The 27,732-nt window shown below is 46.1% G+C and overlaps 1 protein-coding gene and 1 non-coding gene across 4 annotated transcripts in view; one reads left to right on the top strand and one right to left on the bottom strand.

Moving 5' to 3' along the window:
• Tgfb2 (transforming growth factor beta 2) overlaps nt 1-27,732 on the top strand; it is an 86,367-nt gene that overhangs the window by 28,677 nt on the left and 29,958 nt on the right. The gene's annotated exons all lie outside the window — the stretch shown is intronic.
• Nucleotides 95-225, bottom strand: LOC121821432 (small nucleolar RNA SNORA70). The gene has a single exon (XR_006062265.2). It is a non-coding gene; the product is annotated as a small nucleolar RNA SNORA70 (small nucleolar RNA).

Here is a 27,732-nt window from a genome sequence, read left to right as displayed (position 1 = left end):
AATGTGAATCCTGTGAACCCTGGGGCTTTCCTAAGGCACCCTGCATACTTTACATGCCTGCCACTGAGATCAGAGACATCAATAGCCACCAGAAAAATGTCTCCAAGGTCGCTTAGAGCCATCCACATAGGCAACAGGCTGCATACATTCCTAAGGAGGCTGCTGTGAGTGTCCACCGCACACCAGGCCCCTCGGAGGAAAGAGACTTGATTGGCTTAACTGCAGAATTTTTGTTCTTTCTGATATCACAATCTTATTACCCCTGCCTTCAAGTAGCTTACCTCCTTTTTGTGGAGATAGACTTGTAAAAGAACTATTTTACATAATGCAGATTTTTTTTGTTGTTGGTTTTTGTTTTTTTGAGACTGGGTTTCTCTGTATAGTTTTGTGCCTTTCCTGGAACTCACTTTGTAGACCAGGCTGGCCTTGAACTCACAGAGATCCACCTGGCTCTGCCTCCCGAGTGCTGGGATTAAAGGCGTGTGCCACCACTGCCCGGCTAGATTTTTTAAAAAAAATAAGTAGATTTATAGGCACAGCACAGTGTGAACATACAGGGAAGATGGCTGGCAGATAAAACCAACTTGTAAGAGAAAGCACTGCTAACATTCAGAGAGCCCAGTGTCTGCCTGCACAGAGATCAGTCATGGCCTCAAAACAAGAAAGAAAGGGAAAAGCCTGCCTGTTCATCAGCAGTCAGAGGAGAGAAGCAGCTATCTGTGTCGCCAGCAAACCTTTTCCCATCCCACACTGTGGCTCATGACATCCACAGCCACTGAATTCCAGTAGAACCCAGTGCTTTGTAAGACTGTGGCTAGGGTACCTTTGAGTCATGTCCCTTTCAATACAACAGCAATCAATAAAAATCCCCAGGAAAATGTGGTTAACCACAAGGACATCCCTCCCCACCCCCACCCCATCTCAGCCTGTGATTCATTCAGTCCTGTGCTCTTCACTCTAATATACTCCACACTGGGAGGCACTCACCCTCCTTCAAGGAACGAACAAAAGTCCTACTCTTTTCTGGCCCATGCTTCTCTGCCTAGGACCCCTGGGAAGCTGAGACCTGCCCAGTACATGTATGTCTGTGGCTGGGGAAAGTTCTCCGCAGACCCTCGAATAACAGGGTGGAAAGATGTAGTCTGCAGTCCCTGAAGGTGTCAATGAATTAAAAGCATCTTCTCTCTCTCTGACTGATGCTGCTCTGCTCTCTCCCACATCGTCCGTCATTAAAGTAAGTGCTGACTAAGGCATCTGCTGGTCACCACCTCCTCCATTTTCATTCATTAGGAATGCATTTGGTTTTGTTAGCATTTCCTACCGGTTAGGGAATAAATTGTGATTACCTGGGTAGAATGGGTGAGGCCGGCCGGCTGAGGAGAAGGAAAGGAGAGCTGTGGGAAAGCCTTCACGGGTTTCTATGGTGTGCGTGTTGTGGCTACCCTCCTGGGAAGTCCCAGCCCCTCCAGAAGGATGTCTGCTGACAGTCCACTGTCACCCAGCAGTCACTGAAGTGTGACCTGCCACCCACAGGGGACAGCTGGCTGCACTGGTACCTAGCATTGTGAAAGCAGAGAAAGGATGCAGCATTTTCTGCAGTCTTGTGAGATAGGCCCTTCCTTCCTTCCTTCCTTCCTTCCTTCCTTCCTTCCTTCCTTCCTTCCTTCCTTCCTTCCTTCCTTCGTTTGTTCATTCATTTGTTCCTTCCTCCCTAATGCCCATTGTCAGTGTTCCTAACTCTTCCTCAAAGGCTTTTATTTTAAGCTTCTGGGGTTAATATCCAGAAGGCAACTGGAGATCCATGGAAAGGTCTCCCTTTTCCAAGTGTGTGTGTGTGTGTGTGTGTGTGTGTGTGTGTGTGTGTGTGTGTGTGTGTGTCTGATCTAAGCTGGGGAAGACCAGGATAAATGTTCACAGACCATATTACAATATGGTTTACACCTTCCTTTATGTACATTGAATTCATTTGGCAGCATCCTACTGCATCTAAAAACTTTGACGTGAGGAACCAGTTACCCTTGGCTGAGAACGAACCTGCTGTGTTCCTTTTATCCACACTTGGTATTTGCTCAGCAGTAACGGAAATGCTTATGGAGTACTTTCTGTGGCCAGCATTTTGGAGACTTGGATTTGTTTGATGCTAGCATTCATAAGATTTGTATTTTCTTCATTTCTCTTTTGGAGAAACCAAGGCAGAGAGAGGCTAAACTACTTTTTTCAGAAGATTAAGTGGCAGAGCCATGACACCCATCCACCAATGATGCTGTTGTCATTCACTCCCATTAAGCAGAAGGTCAAGTCCATGGCCAATCGTGTCACCCAAAGCTTCAGTGTCATTTATGAATCAGAGCATAAATGCTGGGAAGAAAATGGCCCAGGTCTAAACATCTGAAGAAAGAGATTCCTCTCTGGAAATAGATAACATTAACTATGAACATGCTAAGGTCTGCAGCTAAAAGGAGTAAGCCGTATGCGCAGTTCTCGTTAGATGACTTTTTTTTTTTTAAACATGAAGTCCTCTGATTAGCAAACAGTACAGATGTTTATAAGCTGGAAGATTTTCAGTATCTTTATTTGAATTGTACGAAGTGGCCAAATGTAGTTTGGCCCTAGGCTGCAGAGTGTGTGTGTATCTGGTGCCAAGACACAACTGAGCTCCGCCTGAGATGCCGCGCATTCCAGGCCTGTTACCTTGTAAGTGGAATATTTAACAGATTTTTTTTTTTTTCCTTTTCTGAGATGAAGAGCAGAACTAAGTAGGATAGGGGCTGGTTGGACGGCTGGCTACGGGGCTTCTGTGATCAGAGGGATGTTTGAGTGGGAATTCCCTGGGAAGATAAACAAAGATTTGCCACAAACAATCCCTTTGCTGACAATTCGGGACCTACAAGGAGATGACAGAGTAAACCACTTGGGGTGCTTGCCATGTGCCGGACACAGTGCTCAATATTTTGCTTTGGTGGCTCTACTTTATCCTCACTGTCTGTAAGGTAGACTCTGCTGAACCCTCCTCCATACAGGGAGAACATGCAGGCGAGTCACGCGCATGCCCCACTGTTAACCCTGTGCTGGTCTGAGCTCTATGTTAGCACAGCTGGTTTAGGACCAGCAGTGCCAATAACTAATGCATGAAGCAGAGCCACACGGGCCATTGTTTTCCTTTCCCAAACCTTCCCAACGGCCCGAGGAGTCAGGTGTTGTTAAAGTCTTAGGTTCCCGGATACTGAGTAAAAGGTCAAGCTGTTTGCTAAGGGCCACACCGGTGTGTGGTAGAACTGGGGATAGAACCATGTATGCTGAATCTCAAGCCTTAAATCTCTTTACTTTCCTATACAACATCTTCATTAGCACCAATGACAAGCTCACAGGCAAAACCCTGGAAGTGTGAGCCAGCCTGGCTCTTGATGGCAGAAGAACAGCAAGTGTTGGAGCTGCAGGATGGCGCCGTGGGTAAAAGCACTTGCTGCGAAGCCTGTCCACCTGAGTTCCATCCCAGGCCCCACACAGGGGATGAAAAGGGACAGCCACTCCTACCTGTTGTCCTCCAACCTACACATGAACCGTGTGGCACACATAGACAAGTGCACGCACACACTCTCACTCACATACACACACACATTTACACAATGCACACACACAAAATAAGTCTTTTATTTTAAAGGGATTGTGGGATTGAGGCAGGATTTTAAAAGTTTGCATTGACCACTGTGTCTGTAAGAGCAGCCAAATGAGATCTTTTGGGTGTGTGTGTGCGTGTCTGTGTATGTGTGTGTACATGCATGTGTGTATATGCGTGTGTGTACAGGTGTGTGTATGTCTGTGTATGTGTGTATGTGCGTGTGCATGAATGTGTGAACACAGGTATATACACATGCAGAGGGGCAATTGGGACGAGGGCAAGGAAGAACTATTTTCAAATTGAAGGAGAAATCACTAGGTGCCAGAGAAGACTTGCCTTGTACCTTGTTAACTCTCATCCCTTAACCTGATGAGTCAAGGTTAAGGAGACTCGTGCGGGTTGGGTTGCCATTATTATCCTTAATTTATCCACAAAATAAACCCTGAACTCACTCTGAAGCACTTTCGTGAAAATGCAGCCTTAGTGTTGGTCAAGGCGCTGTGAGCTCCTCCACCCCCTGCAGGGCCAGGGCTGTCTTCCAAGGAGAGTGGAAATGTAAACAGAAGGACCTCCCTCCCCTAGGCCCCTTGCAGGAGCCCTTATTCAGCTACTGGTCCTTTTGCCTTGGAAGATTCTGCTTAGGTTGAATCTCGCCCCAAAAGCAATATTTTTTGCTAGAGGCGGAAAATTCTAAAAGCAAAGGTGTGAAGTGAAGCTTTTTGGTGAGTGTTGTCCATGGAAGAGCAGTCGTCCTTAGCATGGCCGAGATGTGCTCCAAGACACACATTTAGGCTCAGCAGGGCTGTATTCACAAAGGTATGTGATGGCTCACCCCTGACCCCACCGACTTGGTGCCTGTTTCTAAGTGGCTTGCACTTCTTTAGTAAAGGGAGGAGTCAGGGTTCTTCTTTGTGGACAGTCAGGTTTTTCCTCGTTGGGCCTCACGGTACCGCTGTGTCCTATGAGCACTGACTGGGATACGGAGCCCACACCCAAAGGATGACTGCAGATTGCAAATGTTCAGGGAGAAGAGAGGTGAAGGGACTGGCTTGAACTGAACTGGCTACCCTTTGGGTAGGGAAGTCTGGTTGTGGAAGATGAAGTCTTAAAACCATTACTCCCTGTTCCTAGCCCAAGGCTAAGGCATCCTTGGGCACCACACGTGTTTGCTACTCTTCTGAGAGCGTTCCTTTGCAACCCCTGGGAGTGTACGACCCAGGGCACACTGTCTCTCTTTTACCTACTCATCTCAACTTTAGAAACCAGGCATCTGTGAGACTGGGGAGTTTGTCACCCACCCAACTCCTACTGCATGCATGGGCCCACATTCACATTTTGGCAGATTCTGACATCTCTGCTGGTCAGCATGCACTGGAACAGGTGTCTTCAAGTGATTCTGGGAATGGCCCAAGAGGAAAGACAGAAAAGCGCAGATCTCTCAAAATTCCCCTCCCCTTGCAAAGAACAATCTGCATCAAGAAACAAAGACTTTTTGAACTGCCTCTGTGTATGTGTGTGTGTGTGTGTGTGTGTGTGTGTGTGTGTGTGTGTGTGTGTGTGTATGAATGATAGGCAATGTCGTGTGGGCCTCTTTTGGTATTGGGCATCTTGGTAAGAATTCCCAAGAACTGGCACTCCTTGTAGGAGAACTTTATCCACTCCCCAATCATGAATGTGTGGCGTGTTTTGTTTCTTTCTTTTTATTTTTTAATCAAAGGATTTAACCACAGCTGTTGTGTAGGGGACTCACAAGGTGTGGAACACAGGACATGAGTCAAGGATTTAGAAGTTAGAAGTTTCAGTGGATTCGGCCAGTGACTTCTGAAGAGCTTTCCGTGGAGGGTATTGCAAGTAGGGGGTGTGGCCTTTGGGTTTCCCCATCAGGAAAGGTGGAGTGTGAACATGCAGTGGTGGAAAAGCACCACATTCTGAATCTCAGAGTCATTGTGCAGTGGCCCAGGCATGCTTGCCTTCTGCCCTGTACTCCTCTGCACACCACCGAGTTCACCATTGGTAAAATTTTTGTGGTTATTTTAACAGTTCTATAGAAATGAGGTGGACAGAAAGCTTATTCACAGGTTATTTAGAACACATAAAGCAATTCACTCTTTTCCCTCCAGAACATCTGGATCATTATAAAGAAGAAAAGGGAGGGTTGGGGGTGTGGCTCCGTGGTAGAGCCCTTGCCCAGCATAGACAAAGCCCTGATGAGATCCATCCCTAGCACCATGCGAAGATGGAGAGGAGGGAGGGGAGAATGGCAGTAAACGTCGTAAGTGTTGTGAATACTTTACACATTGGGAATGTACCTTGTTTTCAATGAACATTTTTCACAGTTCATTGTTTTATAGGACTAGAAGTTCTTTTCTTTCATAAGTAATTAACCCAAGCGGCTGTGTGTATTGAAGTAGATTTAGAACAATGAAAACAATGTGGTAGAAAAGCATTCACAGGTTCATGGGATATTTGAAAGTTGTAGAAATGCAGACATGCTAAATGCACTCTATTCTCTCTCTAAACAGTTTTTAAACATTTAATTATGTGTGTATGTATGGCTGTGTGTGCTGGAGTACAGTGCCCATGGAGGCAAGAAGAGGGCATTAGAGCCCATGGAGCTAGAATTACAGGTGGTTGTGCACTGCCTGATATGGGTGCTAGGAACTCAGATCTTTAGAAGAACAGCAAGGACTGTTTTAACCACCAAGCCCCCTTCTATTCTGTTGATAGAAACAAATTTGGATAACAAATTCTACCTGAATCTTGAAATGAAGGCTTGATGGTGTGCTATAAACCAACTCTTGTCTGGCTTCACCGGTTAGCTGTGGGGTCTCTAATGCTTTCAGTTCAGGCAGGGTGGTGCTACACTGGAAACAAGGACTTTGGACCCAAGAAAACCCATGAAGGAAAGGAGGGAGAGCAAGTAAAAGGGGGTCCCATCAAAGCTTGTCATCTCAGAGGCTAAGAGGCAGCTGGATAGAGCAAAAGGCCAGCTTCCGGGCCTTTGGCAGTTGTTAACATGGAGTCCTGTGGTTTGCCATGTGGCTCTCTCAGTGCAGGCTAACAGAACTACCTCACTCTCCTGAGTCCACTCACCTGCAAAATGGGGAAGAAAAGGGAATTGCCCTGGAGGCATCCTTCTAGGCAGCACTGACATCATGAGGCCAGACTGAGCTACTGTGATTGGCCTGTGACCTACTGAGTCTGGCCTCCCAGGTACTGACTCAACACTTACTTGAGTCACCTGATTTTCCAGTTCAAGGACAGTTCATACATACCATAGGCTCTGACCAAAAAAGGGCAGGATGTAAAACTCAGATATCTGAAGAACTATTGTGAGCATGAACTTGAGGATGACCCGTGGGGAGGATCCACAAAGCTAGGATGTTTACAATGGACTGCAGGCACTTGAGAGATCACCAGTGAACACTCTGCACCCCTATACCACTGTCACCCACAGAATCAGTGACAGTGACCTTCTCTGTCTCCCAAGAGGGACTGGGGTTTACACACGATGCCCTAGTGAGCCCTTCCAAGTTTGAGTGAGTGGCAAGGGGATTCCCTACAAGTTCATGACCTGGATTTCGTTCTTTTGTCCACTCACTGGGACTTTGTGGTGGCCTTGTCTGCAGACTGGAAGATGAAACTCAAAAGATATTTAAGGGCCAGACGATCAGCTAAGAACATGTCATCAGATGCTCATTTTCTGAGGATGGCTCCTAGGGCTATGTGCATTGCACACTGTTACTCAATACAAATTAGCAAGACTACTTCTTTCCATGAGAATGGACCTATTTGGGTCTGGCTAGAGCCGGATGAAGTGACCCCTACTTCACAAGCCCAAGGCTAAGTCTTCTTCAAAGTTGTATGACTTCAGAGGCCAGTGGGAATTCCTCCTAAGAGGCAGCAGTCCTCGGTCAAAACCCTTGATCCCTTGGCCATGAGACTTGGAAGATTTTCCATGAAGGGTTTAACAAGGGTTTAATGTCCACATGTCAGAACAAGACCGAAGTTTCTTCTTTGAGCCTCAGCAGACAGCTTTGAGTAGGAAGTGACAAAAGTCTTGGCCAGAGAAGGCTTGCTGAAAGCAACAAGTGATGTGGGTCCCATGTCATCTCTTTCAAAACATAAATTCACTTTTTATAAGCGTGGTTCTACTGTGATGCTGCCTGGCTCCTTTCCCATCTTTTCTCTTTGGGAAATTGACTGTTGGAGCAATTAAAGCTAGTGTATACTACTGTGTCACAGTATAGTATGACCTGTCATCCAGTTCTCCCCTTGGACCTCATCACAGGAGATGCTGGCTGCTCCCAGGGGTGGCTCTGGTCCTTTCTGTGCCTAAGTCTTCTCGAGCGTCCTTCCCTGTACCAAGCTTGAGTTGTTCTTGGATTTTTCTTTTCTCATTCTCATCCCTTGAAGGACTACAGAGCAAATCTTTATGAGGCAGAGGCAGGGAACAGTAGAAAGACTGCGGGCCGGGAATCAGGCAGACTAGGGTCACAGATTTCGATTTCAGCCTCATGCAGTTGCATGGTGGCTTGTTTGCTGGTAAACCCAGTTCTGCATCCAGCACAAGGGTGGGGATGAGGAATCGTTCAGTCCACAGTGCGTACTCCCCGTGTCCTGGCAGTTATGTGAGTGAGATAGCCAGAAGACACTGAGGTTACATAAAGATGGTTATGCCCAGGAAAGCACTCTGTCAATTGTGTTCACCTGTGGGAAGTGCTGATGGCAATTCCATTTGCTGCAAGTTTCCTTATATGTCTGGCTTTCGGGGATCTAATCAGTGGACAGTCTTTTTTTTTTTTTCTTGAGACAGGGTTTCTCTGTGTAGCTTTGTACCTTTCCTGGAACTCACTCTTGTAGCCCAGGCTGGCCATGAACTCACAGAGATCCACCTGTCTCTGCCTCCCGAGTGCTGGGATTAAAGGCGCGCACCGCCGCCACCGCCGCCACCACCACCCAGCAGTCATCAGTCTTTTATAAAAACAAACAAAAACTTTTATTACATTTACTGTGTGTGTGTGTGTGTGTGTATACACACGTGCGCGCGCACGAGCATACGCATGTGCTGACATGCCACAGCGCACACATGGAAGGCAGAGGACAACTTGGAAGAGTTGCTTTTCTCCTACCTTGTGGGTCCTGGGGATCAGACAGGTAGATCAGCAGGCCTAGCAGGTAGCTTCACAGACTGAGCCTTGTCACCTACCCACACCAACAACTCTTGCAACCATAAGAGCAGGTGGTTTCCTAAGACTTGTCCTACAGAGTCAGGATCAGCTCTGCCACAGGTTCCTGATACCAATAGTTACAAGTGATGCATCAGGGGCGGCCCCAAGAGCCATGCTGTTTTGATGGGTCCTTGAGGCAGAGAAAAGGATGGCTCCCGTCTACAAGGTTTCCCATATTGCCACTGCCTTGAGACTTGTGCCATTTCCTGTAGTTCTTTATGGGAAAGACATCGACTTCAGCCCAGAGTACACACAACTCTTCTCTTTCGCTCCCACTCCCAGAATGGTGTTAATAATATGACTCTACATTGAGTATTTGCTATGTTCACATTTCTTGCCTCTTTTCATTCTTACAGTTGTTCTGAGCAGTGAGTGCACTGAGGATAGGATTTAGATACAGCATTGTTTTCTATCCCTGACTCAAGGCTGTCTGCTGCAGCTCAGGGAAGAGACTTTGATTTTAGTGTGGTCATATTAAAAAGTTCCATGGCCCAGAGGACCCAGGATTTCTACTCAGGCCAGCTGTTTCTCAATGGGAATTCCCCCTTGCCTTTGAACTCATGTTTCTTCGAGGAAGACCCAGGTCCTCCTGTGTCTACGAACTGAGGGGACAGTTTACAAAACTTTAGTTGGATCCAAAAAGCTAATGGCTGTGCTTGTGAAAGTAAGTAGGCATGGTAAATTCAAAATGAAAAATAAGAGTGAGGTGTTATTACTGCATGTCACCTTTTCATAGCACTGTAAACACCTAAGAAGAACTCTACAATACTCCATATGACAAATGTTAAAACATAAGGGAGGGCCGGGCGGTGGTGGCACAAGCCTTTAATCCCAGCACTCGGGAGACAGAAGCAGGAGGATCTCTGTGAGTTCAAGGCCAACCTGGTCTACAGAGTGAGTTCCAAGACAGCCAGGGCTACGTATAGAAAACCTGTCTTGAAAAATAAAAGAAAGAAAGAAAGGAAAAGCACAGGGGAGAAGCTGAGTGTACTTGCCAAGAGCTAGAAATATGCCCTCTGAGTGATGAGCCGAGGCTGGACCTTCCAGGGTGAACAGAATTTCTCTCATGTAAAAGGTTTCTAGGTGAAGCATGATGTAGGTATGTTGGCGTGCCAGAAGCCCTTGGCATGTCTGAAGATTGGAAATGATATGGTGTGCTTAGAGCAGTGGAGAGAGCACAGTGTGGAGGTGGCAGAGAGTGGCAAGGAGGTGACAGAACACTCTGGAAAGGGAGTTTGGGGCCACAGGGTGATGAAACTGTCTGTCTGAGTATTTTAGGTGTATTGAGACTTCACCTTTTGGAGGAAAGGATGATTAAAAATGGAGGTAGGCTTGCTTCATGTTACTGTATTCTCATTGAAGATGTGTGTGTGCCGTGTGTTTTGTTCAATAAAAGTAAGTTTTAGTGCAGTGATAACACCTTGCCTTTATCATTTTGCATTTAGCAAAACCAAACACTTTCAGCATGCATGGTCCTATCGGGGTCTGGCTAGAGTCCCATAAGGGGATCCCAAGTTCATAGGTACAATGAGGCTGTGGGTTCCCCCGCAAGGTAACATGACTTCAGAGACGAAGAGGAATTCCTCCTGAGAAGCAGCAGACCTGCATAGAAACCTTTCATCCCCCTGGCCATGAGACTTGGAAGATTTTAACTGAAGGGCTTAACACATGTCAAAACTAAAATCAAAGGCTCTTTACTGAGCTGCATCAGACAGCCTTGGGTCAGGGGTACAGAACAACAATGGCCTTGACCGGTGAGAGCCTGCTGAAGGAACTTCATTCCAAACAAGCCTGGCTAGAGCAGGAGAGTGCATGCCTACTTTGAATGTCAAATGTTGCCGGGGCCCTCCCAGCAACACATGGTAAAGTATTGTCCAAGATCTTTAGTGGATATGGGGGAACTGATTCATGTGTGATGGTGTCATGGTGCCCACCATCAGATCTATCTATAGTGGACCCCAACCTTCCTCTTAACACTCACTTCTGCTAGCCCCTCCCACAGGGCACATTTCAGATTCCCCCAGAGCCCCAGGGGTCACTGCACAGGAGCTATTCATGCATGACTTTCTCATTCCCTTTACCCTCACCAGACTCACAAGACAAGATACTGTGATTGAAGCCTGGAGACGCAGTCACCTCTATGTTGACCCTGGGAGTCACTTTATTATACTGGACTTAGAAATGCTTTTAGGATTCCGTCTGGACAGGACAGATATTTTAGAATGCTGAGCACGCCATTGAAGTTCAAGATGCTGCCTCTCCTCTTTGCCTCTCCATGCCCAACTCCTCCTGGCATTAGGCTGCATGGACATACATACAACATAAATACTGAGACAGTCTATCCATGTCCTTTGCAGGACTGGGTGCTGGAAGCAGAGGCCCCATGCACCTCAGAGAAATGGATGTAGAATCAGACCCTGTGTGTAATTAGAGCAGGACTATGGAAAGGGCACATTTAGTTCTAAGAGCTCCCAACTTCCTTCCTAAAATAAGGTCATAGACAGTGAGAGATCAAGAGGGGGTTGCTTTTGTTTCTGCTACTTGAATATGCAAATATGTGCATGCATATGTGTGAGTGCACATAGGTGTGGGTATGTGCATGTATGTGTGTGGATGATGTGTGTGTGTGTGTGTGTGTGTGTGTGTGTGTGCATGTGTACATGGCTGCACGTGTGTGTGGAAGTCAGAAGTTGATGCTTGCTGTCTTCTCAATTGCTCTCTGCCCTACTCACTGAGGAAGGGGCTCTCACTGAACCTGGAGGTTGCTCATTGGGCTAGTCTAACAGTCCAGTTTGCTCCAGGCATCGCCTGTCCATGTCTCAAGGTCAGTTGGTGGCTTTTATGTGAGTTCTGAGGATCCAAAGGCCAGTCCTCATGTTTGTGTGGTGAACACTTGATCTACTGAGCTATCTACAAAGCCCCAACGCGAGTTTCAAAAGTCTGTGTTGGGCTGTTCCAAATGCCTGCCGCATGTCAACTGAGCTCTTGATGGAAAGGAATTCACAGCTGTCCTGAATCCAGATGAACATTTAGGAAATACATTAAACATCAGGACAATTACGGATTGTTTTGAGCACCCAAAAGTGATTTTTGTCCCTGAGTGTGACGATCATTTTGGCACCTGTACTATTTTGCCCATTGCTATAATTGCCTGTGGCCCAGGTTCTCCTTGCTCATCATGAACAGGCCCATCGAAAGACATCTTCATCCCCCAACGAATCACAGGGACGCTGCCATACGCTCTCTCTTTCTCTCCATCTTCTTTTCCTCTTTCTCCTTCTGCTCTTCCTTCTTCCTCCTTCTTTCTGCCCGATTCTCACCTCCAGCCCATCCCCATAGTACTGTACAGGGAAGGGCATTGTATACTGTGAGCTGCTGGCAGCTGATCCCTGAGCATAAATCATCCATCCTCCATCATGGTCCCTTCCAGGTACTGTCACCCTCAGGCTACTGTGCACTTAGAGGAGGAGGCTTCTGCACTTGGCACTGAAAAGAGCTGTTCACAGTAACAACCAAGAGAAGGAATCCTTTCAGAGCTGGTTGAAAGGCAGCCTATGTGTTTGAATGTTGTTCTATCTCTTCAAGCTGGAACATAATGAAGGTTTCATAATTGACCTTCGTAGCCTGCTGCCCTTAGAGTGCATGCCACGGGGAATGTGTGGCTCCACTGGCTGCTTTATATTTCACAGGGGAAGCTAGACTGGAACTCAGAAATTGTTGCAGTCACTGTTCTATTGCTGAGAAGAGACACCATGACCAAGGCAACTCTTAGAAAAGAAAGCACTTAATTAGGGGATTGCTTACAGTTTCAGAGGCTTAGTTCATTATCATCGTGGTGGGGAGCATGGCAGCAGCTGTGGTAAGGGAGATGTAGTAAAGGGCTACATCCTGATCCACAAGCCGGGCATGGTGGGCAGAGACAGAGACAAAGAGATTGGGCTTGGCATGGGCTTTTGAAACCTCAATGCTCACCCCTAGTGATACACTTCCTTCAACAAGGCCATACCTCCTAATCCTTCTAATCCTATCAAAGAGTTCCATTCCCTGATGACTAAGCTTTCAAATGTGTGAATCTATGGGTCCATTCTTATTTAGACCACCTCAGGGATCAAGAGTGCAGCATTGAGTCAGCACTAAGAAGTACAGGGAGTCATTTCAATCAAACCATTTGGGCTCTCTCTGGACTATGGCTTCCTCAGTAGAAAAGGGAGGTACTACTACTCATTTTGCAAAAGCACCAGGCTTATGTGAAATAAGAAAGATGGAGGTGCTTGATGTTATGGGAAGACCCAGGAAGACCCCAGGGACTGTGGTTAGCATTCATCAGCATCCTATGGCTTTTACGTGTTTGAGAGAAAGGATGAATTTGCTTTTATTTTTTGTTTTTGTTTAACGAATATTTTATATTCTAAGAGATGTTTGCCTAGACCTGGAACTAGCTTCTAGGATGGGAAATATGGTCAGGCAGCCTGAGCTCCTGAGACTTTGCCCATTAGCATCTTGGTTGGGAGAGTGAAGGGGAGTTGGCAGTGGTGGCAGAGGAGGTGTGTGAGGCCCTCCTCTTGGCCACAATATCAGAGAGAATTCCCAGGTGTGAAGGGCACTGCAGAAAATCAGGAGACTTAACAAGTGATTCCTGTCCAAACTCCTCTGGCCAGTGTAGACCAATACACTCAGGGAAGAGTTACATGAGTACTCTGTAGTACAGTATGTAGTGTACAAATCAATCATGTAAGAAATATAGATTCTGGGTCTATACTTTCGTGTTCTTCTACACACAAATGCTAAATTAATTGATCTGGAGGCAGTTGTGGAGCTGCCCAGTTCTTCACTTTTTACACAAACAGGAATCTTTCTGACATGGTTAATCTTTAAAAGGGGTCTAATGAGACCATTGCAATGTGACAAGAAGTAGGTGTCTTCTATGATACAACACACATCTCCTGCCACAATGAGAGGTCCCACTTCAGGGTATAGGTGAATAAGCAGATGAACTCTCCTTTGTGAAAATCTCCCACCTTCATACCTTTGTTTACTGTTAACTTTACTCAGGTTACGTTGGTACCTATGTGCACTCCACTGTGGCATTCGGGAAATTCTCTATTCGCTTTCACCCTAACATGATGGCAAAGTAATGGCCTATCTTCTGCAAAACTCCTTTTTAAAGATGATTTAATAAATACTGTCAAGACACATAGAAAAGCCACTGACGAGATTAAATAGTCATTTATGCTATTTCATCTGCCCAACTGCCTATGTGAACCATGGCTGTGGGGGCTTCTGGAACCCACCGAGTTTTGACCCCGGTCACAAAGTTTTCTCCAAGCCTCCGGGTATTGTTCCTGTCCAGTATTCTTTCCCAGTATCCCTCAGAGTGGATCAAAACATGGACATTCTGTGGCCTCCCCACACAAAAATAATGAGTGCGGCTCAGCTGTAGAGCTTGCTCTCACCTAGTTCAGTTATGAAAGTAGCACATTAAACATTTTGGAAGGGCTTTGCCATGGACTGCTTCTGCAGCGAAGACTTTAGATTTGAAGACTCTTTGCTCCTCTTATAAATGGCGGCCTGGCCTTGAAGCCCTGAGAGGTACTCGGTGCCCAAATGAACAGAGTCTTAAAATAAGCATCGCACCCCTGGCTGTGCTCCAGAGTCCCTTCATGGTCCAGTTCATCTGGATTCTTGTAATTCCTATATGCTCCCCTATCTTAATTGCCCATGGCTGTGTCGCCAATACAAACAGGATGAGGGAAGAGCGCACACCCTGTGCACATACCCATGAGCCCCAAGCAAGCTCCATCCTGGAAACCTGCAGTGTTTTCTGTAAGGCACCAAGTGGCTGACTGTTGAAATGCCAGTGTAGGTAGTGAGGAGCTCGGCCATCCTTCTGAGCAGTGCACACACCTCACCATTTTACAGTTCAGATGGAGAGCTGCTGTTTAACATGAAGGAAACTCCAAACTAGTCACTGAGCTTTTGGAGGATATGCATTTGGAAGCTAGTCTCAGTGCTGGTTAGTACAGGTTGGGTGTGCTGGGACGAAGTGGATTCCAGAACTTTCCTCAGCCCTGTCCTATCAGCCGTTTCCAGTAGGCGTACAGCTGGCCTGCTGACCTGCTTTGAAGTTTGCGACTAGGTAAATCAGAAGCCCCTTCATGGTGCCAGGTGACAGCGTAGTTTCAGACTTGGCTGCTCCAGCTGGAGTGGAGCAGCACAGTGCACAGGGCCTGGAGAAGGGTGGAGTTTAGTGTGGATTGAGAACTCTATCCACTTCCACCCTTTGTTCCTTAGCTGTGAATGCAGGTCATCTAGAGAAATAAGCAAGACTACTGTTCTGACTTGATACCCTGTCCCCTGAAGCATCATGTAACAAGCTGATCGGTGCCCAGGTCCACTGTGTCCACCTTCAAATCCTCTCAGTGTGTTCTACTGCAAAATCAGCTTCACCAAATTGAATCCACACGGAATAGTGATAAGTGAGGAACCCTTGCACACATAGATGCCTCAGGGCATCTGTGTAGGATGATGGTGTCTTGGCTAGGTGTAGTGGCCACACCTTTAATTCCAGCCCCTGTGAAGCTGGCAGATCTCCGTGTGTTCCAAGCCAGCATGATCTACATAGCAGGTTCCACTCTAGTGAGGGCTATTTAGTGTCTATTTCTGTCTCACACACACAGAGACACACAAAAGTCTATAAATTAGTTCCCATGGATGAGTCAAGAGTCGTATTTTATTAGGCACTTGAAATGCATAGAATTGTAGTGTGGATGAAAAGTAAAAATAAAATAAAATATCCACGATATGACAGAGGGGTGTTTCTTGTTTTTTGTTTTTTGTTTTTTTTTTTTTTTTTTTTTTTGAAGTATAAGTTCAGGGCAGGTAACAGTCCTCCATGTCCCTCTATAATTATGTTCAGGCTGAAGGGAGTGAGTTTAAGATTGAAGCAAAAAGAACAACCAGAAAAAGTGAACATGAAAAACGGTGAAAGGACAGAGGAGCTTTTGCACAGAAAAGATATGATGAGGAGAAAACATAAAAACTGGCCTCAGAATTTTTAAACAGGGCTGAGGGGAAATCAGAAGCCTGGGGACAGACCTGGGCCTCCCCTGGAGCCCTGTGCTTGGCCTTTGTCCGGAAAGAACGTTTGTACAATGGGAGTTTTCAGAGACAGCTGAGTCTGAGTTCTCAGGGTTTTGTCTTTGACAGTCAGAGGGGTTGGACGCCGCTAACACTGAGCACACCTGAGGGACATAGGCCATCAGTCCCTCCACACACACTCACATCACTCCAGAGAGTCCCCGAGACTGAGCATCACAGTACTTGCTTTACTTCCATCAGACTGGGTCATCAGGATCGTCTATTCCTCTTCCTATTTGTTCTCTGCCAAGTCATGGATTTAAGATGTTCCTAACAACAGTCCATGCCGCTTGGCTCAGTTGGCGAGTGACTCTGCCATTCTAGCAGGGTGTGCCCCGCCACTCACTAACTTCAGCCTAGCAGAAGGCAGAGCAGTGCATCAGCTTAGTGTCTCAAAGTGGTTAAGTGGCTGCCCTTCAAAAAGGAAAAGAAAAAAAGGAAAGAAAAGGTCATAAGCAAAAGCATAAAGGAAACATGAAGAACTCAGACTGGCTGTACTGCTTAGTTTTTTGTCAATTTGATACAAACTAGGGTCATCAAGAAGGAGGGCACCTCAACTGAGAAAATGCCATCTGATTGGCCTGTAGGCAAATCTGGGGGACATTTTTCTTGATTAGTGATTATGTGGGCAGGAACAGCCCACTCTGGGCAGTATCATGCCTGAGCAGGTAGTCTTGGAGAATATTAGAAAGGTAGCTGAAGATGAGCCTGAGGAGCAAGCCCGTAAGCAGCACTCCTCCATGTTTCTGCTTCGGTTCCTGCCTTGAGTTCCTGCCCTGACTTCCCTTCATGATGGGCTGAGACCTGGTAGCTGGAAGCTGAAAGAAACCCCTTCCTCCTTAAGTTGTTTTTGGTCATGTGTTTTATCACAGCAATAGAGAGCCAACTAGGATCGTGGCTGTGAGGTGTTTTTGTGTGTTTGTTTGCTTGTTTTTAAGATTTGGGCGCTATTTTCAGGCTAGTAAGAAGCGGCTCTGCCTGTGAAGCTCACCGTGAGCATACAGAGCTTAGGAAGGAAAAGTGAGATTGTCCCATAATGTCAAGGGCTGTGTTTTTTTAACTCATGCTTTGCCAGTGTTTGGTGTAATTGTAGGAAGATCCTAGTCTTTCAGGTTCTCAATCTGTCAAGAGAAAGGAAAATAAAATATGGTTCTTACTAAGGGGTTCAAGATGACTTGTTAAATTGCTCAGGGTACAGACATTGATATTGTGGGGTCTCAGCCTTTTAGATGCCATTGGTAGTTCAAAAGGGTGATTGGTATGGATTGTCTCCTGGACATCAGAAAACAAAATGCACAGATGTTTTGTTATCTGTCTGTCTGCCTGCCTACCTACCTACTTACCTACGTATCTATGTATCTATGTATGTATGAACATATGTACGTATGTATGTATGTATGTACGTACGTACGTACCTATCTATCTATCTACCTACCTACCTACCTACCTACCTACGTATCTATGTATATATGTATCTATGTATGTATGGGTGTTTTGCATGTGTGTGTGTGGGGGGGCGTGCTCACCCACACCATGTTCATGCAGTGCCCTTGAAAGCCAGAATAGGGTGTCAGATCCCTGGAAACTGGAGTTGCACTCAGTTGCGAGCCACCATGTGGGTGCTGGAAATGAACTCGGATCCTATGTAAGAGCAGCTAGTGCTCTTCACCCTTGAGGCATCTCTTCAGCTCCCAAAAGCATAGTTTAAAGGGAAGAAAGAGAGGAGAGAAAGAGAATGAAGCAGAAGAGAGAGGAGAATGTGAGAGGGAGAGAAAAGGGAAGGGAGGGAGGGAAAGAGATGGGGAAGGAAAGGGGGGAAGAAGAAAGGAAGGCAGATGTGGATGAAGGAAGAAAGGAAGAAGGAAGGAAAAAGATTGACAAGTTATAAGAATGAGATCGTGCCATGTAAAACTGATTCCAAACATCTGGTCTCAGTATTGAGCTGAGTGGTGGTAGCCTATGCATGCAGTCTTAGCACTTGGGAGGCTGAGGCAAAAGGATCACAAGTTCAAAACCAGCCTGGACTACATAGCTAGATCCTATCTTAAAAACATGCAAACAGACAAGAAGTAACCTATCCCAAGAGCCAGGGCGGCCTCCTCCTGGAAGGCCATGATGGAAGGATATGAAACCTCCGCCATCTAGCTGTTCAAATGTGGGTTCAGCCATGCTCTTTCCGTGATTATCTTCTCTGGATTGCTTTGAAGTTAACCGGTAGCCTTTTTCAGTACCCACAACTTTTACTGTGAAGCCCAGAAATTCCCAGCCAGCCTAGAGGTGGCTGAGAAACCTGGAACTGCAAGCGAAATGGGTGTCTCCAAAGAGGTGGGGTTTTATGGGGGTAATGGAAACTTTGGGATAGAAAGTAGAAACTCCACGTCTGTCACAGTTCAAGAAAACCAAATACCATGGGCCAGCATTACTGTTATTTTACTTTTACATTTCTTTTTCACATGTAAGAAGGGGCCCAAACACTCCTGCTGACAGTGTGCATGGTCTCAAATAGCAGCTTGATGAAGGCCAAGTCACACAAGCTGATGCTGGCACAATCAGGCTCCCCACTGCCAGCGGCATGTCAAGTCTGACACCCGTCCCCCTTCACTGTAAATTGCAGATGCTGTGGTGCTCTGTTACATTTAATAGGTGGGATGGCCGGAGAGAAAATCAGAAACCACGGCCGATGTGCTGTTTATTTCTCAGTCATTTTATGTTAAATTGCTGTGACTTGAATGTCAGCAGTGTTGGGATGTGGTAGTGAAACTGAATCTATATCCAGTGTGCCAAGACAAATTTCAGAAAACCCCAAAACACAATTGTCTTGGTTTCTTGCTGGCTGCGCCTGTGCACACACAAATAGGAGTTGATTTATTGCCCTCCAACTGTTGGGTGGGTTGATTGTCTTGTTGCATTTTGGGGACTGTCTAATAAACCCCCAAACTACTTCCCCGCACACAGAGGATGTCAGGAATGAGGGACCATTATACTCATTAAGCATGTCACAAGTCCGTACCAATCACAGCTAAGCTGCAGGGCAGTGGAGTCCGTCATGGGAAAAGAAACGAGAATTCTCTTCTGCTCATTGGAAGGTTCCAGCAGTGCAGTACATGGACGCTCCTAGGGTTGGGGCAGTAGGCAACAAGTCTGAACAAGAGTGGGCTGAAGTTAGTGACGTCCCTCTTACTGGGAATAGTCACAGTGTTCAACTCCAGCTCCCCCAACCAGCGCAGGGAGTGGGGGATCCTATTAGGGAGTGAAGATGTAGATCCTGGCATCAAACTTTCTCAGACCGACCTTTGTGAAGGTCGACCAGTTTCTGTGTGCTCTTCCTGCAAGAGCCCATGAAATGCCAGCGTTCATACTGGGTGGTGTTCATGCCGTCCACTCTCGGGAGGGGAGGCTCTTCTCACAAAAGGCAGAGAGTGTAGAATCAAAGGGCTTTTGATTGAAAGTACTACGTCACCTTCATGTTGGCTAAAAGTTATTTCACTTGCCTCACACTTCATTTCTTTATCTCTGAAGTGGGATAGTCTCTGCAGAGAATGCAATCTGATCAGTCCCTTCTTTTTATGGGTGGAGGTGGTGGGATGGGAATACTTTATTCATCCCTACCTAGTTCATGAATGGAGGAGCTCGAAGGGAAGATTTGTCAAACTCAATGTGACTGGACCAGCATAGGTTATGGTCAAACTCAATGTGACTGGATCAGCATTGTCTATGCCAGAAGTTCTCAAGGGTGGCTGTGAAAAGAATTACCTGCCATTCAACCAATAGGTCTAAGATACTGATAAAATTCTCAGATTGAGAAAACATTCATTAACAGTGGGATTCAGAGGACAAAAACAATGTACACCATTAAAATGAGAATGGTGTGAAGGGCCACCAGATTTGGTACACCATATTTCTGCAAGGACATGGATTCTTGTGGCAGCATTGGAACTTAATATCCTGGAAGACAGGTGGGTCCTGCTACTTACTTCTCCAGCTCTTCTGGACCACTAGAAAATTCTTTACACATTAGTGGGGGTTGAGAACAAGGACTGGAGTTCAGGTCCCCTGCAATCATGTAAATGCCTAATAGGCACACTTGTGACCTCATCACCTAGTAGGCAAAGTCAGGGGATCCCTGGCACAAGCTGGGTAGACTAGCTGAATCTAAAAGCTCTGGGTTCGGTGAGAAACCTTGCCTCAGTGTATAAGGTGGAGAATTATAGAGGAAGACACACCAGGTCATCTTCTGGCATCCACATGTATGTACACACATGTGCAGACATATGCAAACATCCATACATGCATTCACACACACCACACACACACACACACACACACACACACACACACACACACACACACACACACACACACGCTCTCACTCATATTCACACAACAAACCAAAGTCTTATATATTGAGCCTAACTGTGACTCCCTTGATCTACAGAAAGGTCCAAGCTCATGGAGTGTTGGAACCCTAAGGGATTTGATGCCCCTAAGGCCTCTCTTCTCTGCATTACCAGCTTCCCTCAGTAGTTCTTAGTCCTGGTTGTGTGTCAGAACCACTTAAGGACTCCAGAAAAGCCCATCCTGATCTAGTTCACAAGACTTTGAGGGGCTCAGATACCCAGGCATCAGTGCCTTCAAAGTTCCTCAAGACAAATGCTGGACAACGCACAGGAGGATTGTATTGTCTTCCTTTGTAGACTTTTAGAGATCTTGTGTTGCTGTAATCTCCTATGTCCTCCGTAGTTTTAAAATCAAAAGCTCAGCTGTTCCTTTGTGCATCTGTTTTTATTTGTGGCCTTTCCCCCCCCTGTTTATCCTTTATGTCAGTGGTTCTCCAAATGTAAAGTACAAGACTCACCCAAGAAAGGTGCCAAATGTCGTCCATTGTCCTTAGTCTTTGAGGACTAAGGTAGTGGATGACAGCCCATCACTGTGACCCGACCATGCAGTGCTTCCCACTTAGGGATCTCTATTCAGACAGAGCAGTTCCTCACCCACTCTGTAGAAAAGGATTTCAGGATGAGCCAGAACGCAGCAAAGTAGGCAAGCTCACGAAAACAAGATAAGGGACAGTGCACACCTCAAAATAAAGGTGGATTGTCAGAGGGAGGGAGACTTAAGGCCAAGATATGCATGCTGGCTTCATGAGAGACTCACTTTTAGCGGCCACTATGATGACTGTATAATTTTAAGTCACATCTCTCAAAGAGTATAATTTTCAACAAAACTTAAAGGCTACATGGTTTAAAATTTAACTAAATATATACAGGCCGGTTTATGTATTTATCTTATCTTAAAGAATTTCCTTTGGCAGATGAAACTGTAAACTGGTTTTATGAGGTGTGTTGTTTAGATTTAACGAGAGGGGAATATTTGACAGTTAAGCTTGAGGCCACAGACATTCCGGCCTAAGTAAGAGATTGTTATTAACATCTTTGTTGGAGATGCCTTCGTGGGCAATCTCAATTTTTTCAGTCGTGCACAAGTGTTTCAACTCTCAGCGAACAGGAAACACAAACTAGATCCGAGGGTGAGAGATTTCTTTCCCGTCCTGTGTTTTCCTAATTTTCCCTGCCCGGGAGTCTTGTCTTCACTCTTGTCAGAGTACATTGACTTGGAAGCCTCTTCTGGCTTTTAGGAGGGAGTCCATTTTGGATTTGAAGTGCAGATAGCATATGACTATGTCAGGGAGGAGAACACACAAAACCTCCCCAGACCACTAGCAATCCCTTGCAAACTCACACCATCCACTTTTCACTTTGACCCACTGACCTTTCTTGCTTATCTTGGAAATTCCCCAAGGACAAAGACCACTGCTGGGTTCCCCTTAGGTAACTGGCTGTTGGACACCAAGAGTTTCTCCTGGTCCTTAATGATCATCTTGTTTTAGCAGCACTGGCTTGACCACCTAGGAACCAGTCAGTGTGACAGGAGGTTTTATTGGGGCAGGGAGTGGAGGGTTTCTCAGATCTGGTGTGTAATACTACTCCAATGACAGCCATTTATCTCAGGTCCCCAGTGAGCTCAATGCCGTGGGCCCAGAACCTCACTTTGAGAATCAATGTTTTAACAAATACAGTAAATGCCTGTAGATCCCTGGCTGAGAATTTGACAGGTCATCTGTCTTTTCCTTGTCAATTTTGCGATGTAACAAACTAAATGGGGGAATAAACTCTAGACCAGTGGCTGTCAACCTTTCTAATGAGTGCCGCTCTTTAATACAGTCCCTCATATTGTGGTGACCTCCAACCATAAAATTATTTTCGTTGCTACTTTATAACCATAATTTCACTACTGCTATGACTTGTAATGTAAATATATGTGTTTTCCGATGGTCTTAGGCGACCCCTGTGAAAGGGTCATTCAATCCCCAAAGGGATTGCTACCCACAGGTTGAGAACCAATGCACTAGACTATGACTAAAGCCTTATCTGGCTTAAGGGCTGAGCTCTGGATAGCCAGGGGTTTCTTACTGATTCTGTTTCTTTGTTCTTCGTCAGAACATATATGTAAGACCTTCCTTCACTCTTGTTTCTTTGTGTTTGTGTTTTCTTTTGTTTTCTCTTCCTGTGTCTCCCTGGCTAGCTTAGAATGTTGATGTATACTCTAGGCTGGCTTAACACCCCTGAGTCTCCCCATCTTAGCCTCCAAAAATGCTGAGACGATGAGCGTGTGCTGTTATACCTGACCTGTTTTTTTTTTTTTTTTGAGACCTCATTTGAGCATTATGCGGGAGGGTGGGAAGATGGAATTGTCACCCTTTAGAGTGGCCAGAACTTTCAGTAAAATAAGTGGAAGATGGTGAACTGCGATGACTCTGGTGACTAGCCCCTCCCCATAAAGGGGACAGGAATTAGAACACACAGAGCCCTTTATACAGTGCCCTGGGGCATGCTGCTGTTTTTGTTCCTTCTCTTTGCCTCTAATGAATTCTGTCAGGCAGCAAGAGCTTCCCTCCCGGGCACACTCACAAAAGCCCAATGGCCACTTGGCAGCTTTGCAAGGGACCTGGGTAGAGATTTGTGCAAGATCCAGGCCTCCAACTTCCCTTCTGCTTGCTCATGTAACCCCGACAGCACCATTTGCTATCTATTTGACTGGGTACGTAGATGAAGAGACAGGCTCAGAAAAGCGGGATCATGTCCTTGCTGCATTCAGCCAAGCTCTGCTTGATTTGGTATTAGAACTGATATCCTCACTGAGATCTTTCCTGCCCGGAGATCCTCTTGTTCTGTGTGGCTGTAGCAGGGATAGGTATGCAATGTAGAGGATCTTCTTTCAAAAGAAAACCATGGGGTCTCTTGTGCAAACAGAAAAAGAGGGGTTGTAGAAAATTCTAGAACAGCTAGGGATATAGCTCAGTTGTGGAGCAATTGAATAATATGCACGAGGCCCTGGATTAGATCCCTAGTATCACCAGGAAGGAAAGAAGGAATGAAGGACACAGACAGGAAGGAAGGAAAGTGGGAAGAAAGGGAAGAAAGAAGGAAGGAGGACAGAAGGAAGGCGGAAGGAAGGAAGGAAAGAAGGAGGGAAGGGAAGGAGGAAGGAAGGTCATAGCATGTAGAACTTTTTGCTTTGCTTCATAATTTCTCTCTCTGTCTCTGTCTCTTTGTCTCCTTTTACTTTCTGCCATCTGCCTGTGTGGGCTATTGGATACTGTGCTGCTCTGGAACTGTGTTATTTCTACACTGAGAGAACCTCACAGGCACCCAAGGTCCTGCCCTTTACCTCAGATGTTCAGCCCACCTGTTGCTAGGGTCCCTCTGACCCTAGCTGCCTGTGATGCCTTACCAAGCCAGCGTATTTGTCTCATAAATCTCTTGCTCTATCCCAAGATATGGTAAACTCCACAGTGGCCTGTGCTTGGTACCTCGAGTGGGCTGGAGGTGTGTTCCCACTGAATGTTCCTCTGATTGCACTGTGGCACTGCCAGCAGGGGATGCGGCAGTTGCCACCACGAAATGACTTGGATTGTGTGCCTGACCCCAATTCTTCTAGGCGTAGAAGCTAACAGTGGTCACTAGGCAGTCTAAGAACATTGAATGAGGATGGGGCCACCAGAGAGCCAATGGTAGAGACAGAGAATCCTGGGAGATAATCAGTGCAGGAGGAGCTGAGGTTCCAAGTCTCTTACCCCATTGTCATGTGGGACTTTACTCACAAAACATTAATTTAAAAGTTATTAAAGATCTCAAGATGCCACTGTAGAGCATTCAGCTGGTGTGTGGTGCCTTTCTGAGTATGGAGACCCTGTGTGTCTTCTCTGATCACTAGCCCAAGAAGTCAGTTCTGGGCTGTGAGGAAGTAAGTAACTGTCAATAAAAGACACCTGAGCCCAACGTGCTCATATAGAGAGAATACAGTCTATATAATAAATTAGTTATTCAGAACAGACTCTAGTCAGTATGTAATGTTTATGAAGTAGTATGTGATTAAATGCCACATTTAGCATTCTGTATACAGTTACTTTGCAAATCATTGAGCATTTAAATCCCCATCCCCCAGCTCTCCAATCCTCCAGATTTGATTTAGCAAAGATGTACAGGCAGAGCAAGCTGAGGGGGAGACTGCTTAATCCATGACACATGAAATCTTCGATGCACACGATTTTCTCTGAGGGCAAGGCATGTAGGAGACCAACAGAGCCAGCGGCAGGTACGAAAGCCAGAGGGCTGAAGGAAAATCAGTTTGCTTGAGCAGAAAAAGTGGGCCAGAAATGGAAAGGGAGGAGTGGACCAGGCTGTCAGTGTGGGTAAGCTGGCGCCAGTCAAGCAAGAATACCTGGCCACCTGGCAAGAGTGGAAACTGGGATTGGAATTACAGGGGATTATAGCAAGGACCCATCCCAGAGGGGGAAGTGAGTTCTTGGAGGAGGCAGAGGAAACAGCTCATTCCTCCAAGGCTAAGTGGGTGGATCTGGGCTGCACAAGCCATTAAACCCCCACCCTGCTGCTCTGGCACCCCGAGCTGAAGGAGTGAGCTTGCCTTGTTCTGGTTCTGGTTGCTGGTAAAAAACTGACCCATGACGGTCAGAGCAATTGACAGCGATATTTCCCCCAAATGAGAGGACATTTGGCAAGTTGCTCAAGTCCCTCGTCCAGGTCAGAGGGCTTGTGATCAGTAAGCAAAGGACAGTAGGGGACAGCTGGGACGCTCCCTTAGAAGGGGTGGTTCGGGGGTCAGAAGCTTTTATTGAGTTCCTTTGTCACCTCCTCCTCCTCCTGGCCTGGGGGCTTCACCTGGTTCCCAAACCTGACCAGAGACACTGGTCGGGACTGCTCAGCTGTCCTTCCCCCTTGCGCATTAACTGCTTTTACTTACGAACCAGGAACCTAAACGCAGGTAAGTATTAGCAGTTGAAATATAAGCTGTCTAAATGGTTCTGCGAGCCAGCAGAGAGGACCGTTTGCCTGGGATGGAGGGAAGGAACATAGCGGAGGGACCGCACTTAGCCATCAAGCTGCTCTTGTAAATATTTGCCGACGCTCCTTCAGAGCTCAAAAGCCTGGGACAGGATCATTTGGAGATTTGCTTAGAAGAAGTAGAAACAAAATTGACCTCATGGTCTGAGGCAGCCATAAAAAGGAAACGCGTGTGTATGGGCAGAAGACCAGAATGGGGGGGGGGGGAATGGTTCAAAGTTTAATAAACACGAAGGAGAATAAAAATAAATCTGGAAAGCACTTATTTACAAACTCAACGAAGGGGAGGACCGTGGCAGAGGGGTGTGAAAGATGGCTGTTTGTGGAAGTAGAATGGGTGCCGGGGGCGGGGCTCCACGTGAAAGAACAGGGGGCAGGAAGATGTTTACACTGGCTGATGACAGGAAACACACAAAGTCGGCCCTGCACTTCCGGGATGTGCTTTCAAAGGATGTTTGAAGCCTCTGCTGTCTAGCACAGAGGATAAGCGAGGATGAATGTGGCCATACCTCCTGTGGAAGGTTCTGGCCAAGAGAGCGTGGAAAGCCAGGAGCCTGGCCTGCTCTGCCAGGGCGACTAAGCTGTTTTCAGCTGTGCTGCTTAGCACAGGACTAGGAGTCTTAATTGCTGGGATGGGTATATTCCAAGCAAAGAAAAGAGCGATGTTGTCTCGGCAGCTACCTTATAGAATTGCTGTGCCAGGGAACTCCAAAGACGCCCTGTTGGTCTGAGGTCTTCCCACCCTCTCGTCCACAGAGGGCCATCACAGTGTCTCAGTGAATACTTGCATTTCTCCAAAATCTGCTTATTTTGGATTTGTGGGGCTGTTTGTTTGTTTGTTTCTGAGAGTTCTGGTTTGCCAGATACAAAACTTGAATTCATAGGGCAATTGACTTGGAATTCATGAGCCTGAATTTGCAGTCTCAAGGCTATGGGGAGAGATAAGAAAAGGCACCCATGAAGTTAAAACCGCAGAGCTCCTGAAGATGAGGAACTCCACTTGTTTCTAGCTGCCCTCACACTCCAGTAGAATTGTCACAGGTTCGTGAGAGGCATTTACATCAGATGTAAGATCAGCAAAATGGCTAGTTTAGTAAGTTAGTGTTGTCAATAGCCAGATACCTGACTCCTTCAAGACTCCCATTGATGATCAGCTAAGCAAACAGATCTTTGGGGAATTCCGTGCCTTCGTGAACCCTGCCCTGAATATGTAGGGGGTGGGAGGGGGAAGAAATTCCTTGCAAATAGTCTCTGCTTTCCAGATTTTTACAGTTTCACAGGGAAAGCAAAATAAACAAACACAATGCAGAAACAACCAACATATTTAAGGAGAAACATAACTGTGAATAATGATGTTGTAATGAGGCCTTGTGAATGTTCGAAGGGCAGAAAGAAGTACAGCTTCTAGACTAGATGGAATATTCTGGAATGGGGAAGGTAAATTCACAGGAAAAATTTGGAAGGTTATAGAAACACACTCAGAAAAGCCAGTGGTCTCTTGGCCCAGTGTTGGTGCTTAGTGAATGTTGGGGGTGAAATCAGAGAAGCAAGACAGCCTGCTTGGGTCTTAGGGTAACCTCACTTTCATATTCAAGGGCAATGATCATTGCTAGAAAATAATAGCAAAATTCTAAGCAACGCATGGTCTTGAAATTGTTGTGTATGATCACAAATGCTGTCTCCTACAAGGCTCCAAAATAAAGGGACTGGTGCTTTCTTCTCTTATAGCTAGGATCACCTTCCACCTACCTGCAGATTACGTTACCCAAGAGTTTGAGGGCTGGACCAGGCAGGGGTAGTTTGTGGGTCTATTTTTGTTTTTCAGATTTCTTTACCATAACTTGGTCATATGCGTTGAAAACCTAGACTTTAAAAGTAAAAAATGACTCAGTCTATGAGGCTGAATAGGAGTGGAGTATTTGGAGCCAAACTTTCAAGGAAAAAAACACACGGGCAGAAGGCTTGCCATTTAGGAGCTATTTTCTTGGCATATCTGATTAAAGTGTATGCAAGCCCGGCAGCTCTCTCCAGCCATCAACTGTCATGAACTTGTTCCAATTCGTAACCATCTAGGGTTTTCCACTGGTCTGTCAGCCTTCAAAAGACAGGGTTAACTGCTTGCTTTCAGACGTGGTTGGAAATGGTTTGTTAATCGTTCTTAATCTGCTTCTCCTGGAACTAAACACACATGTTGATTTTCGTTTTGTTCCTGGTTAAATTGTTAATGGTATTAAATTGGCCATTGGAAATGAAATTCTGTAGACACTTCCCATATGGCTCCTTGGGACTATCGCACACTGTGGTCTTTCTTGAGAGCATGGTA

This window comes from Peromyscus maniculatus, chromosome 11, assembly GCF_049852395.1.
Source record: "Peromyscus maniculatus bairdii isolate BWxNUB_F1_BW_parent chromosome 11, HU_Pman_BW_mat_3.1, whole genome shotgun sequence".
NCBI lineage: Eukaryota > Metazoa > Chordata > Mammalia > Rodentia > Cricetidae > Peromyscus > Peromyscus maniculatus.
The sequence above is the reverse complement of the archived record's forward strand: the minus strand, read 5'-3'. Positions and strand labels throughout refer to the sequence as shown.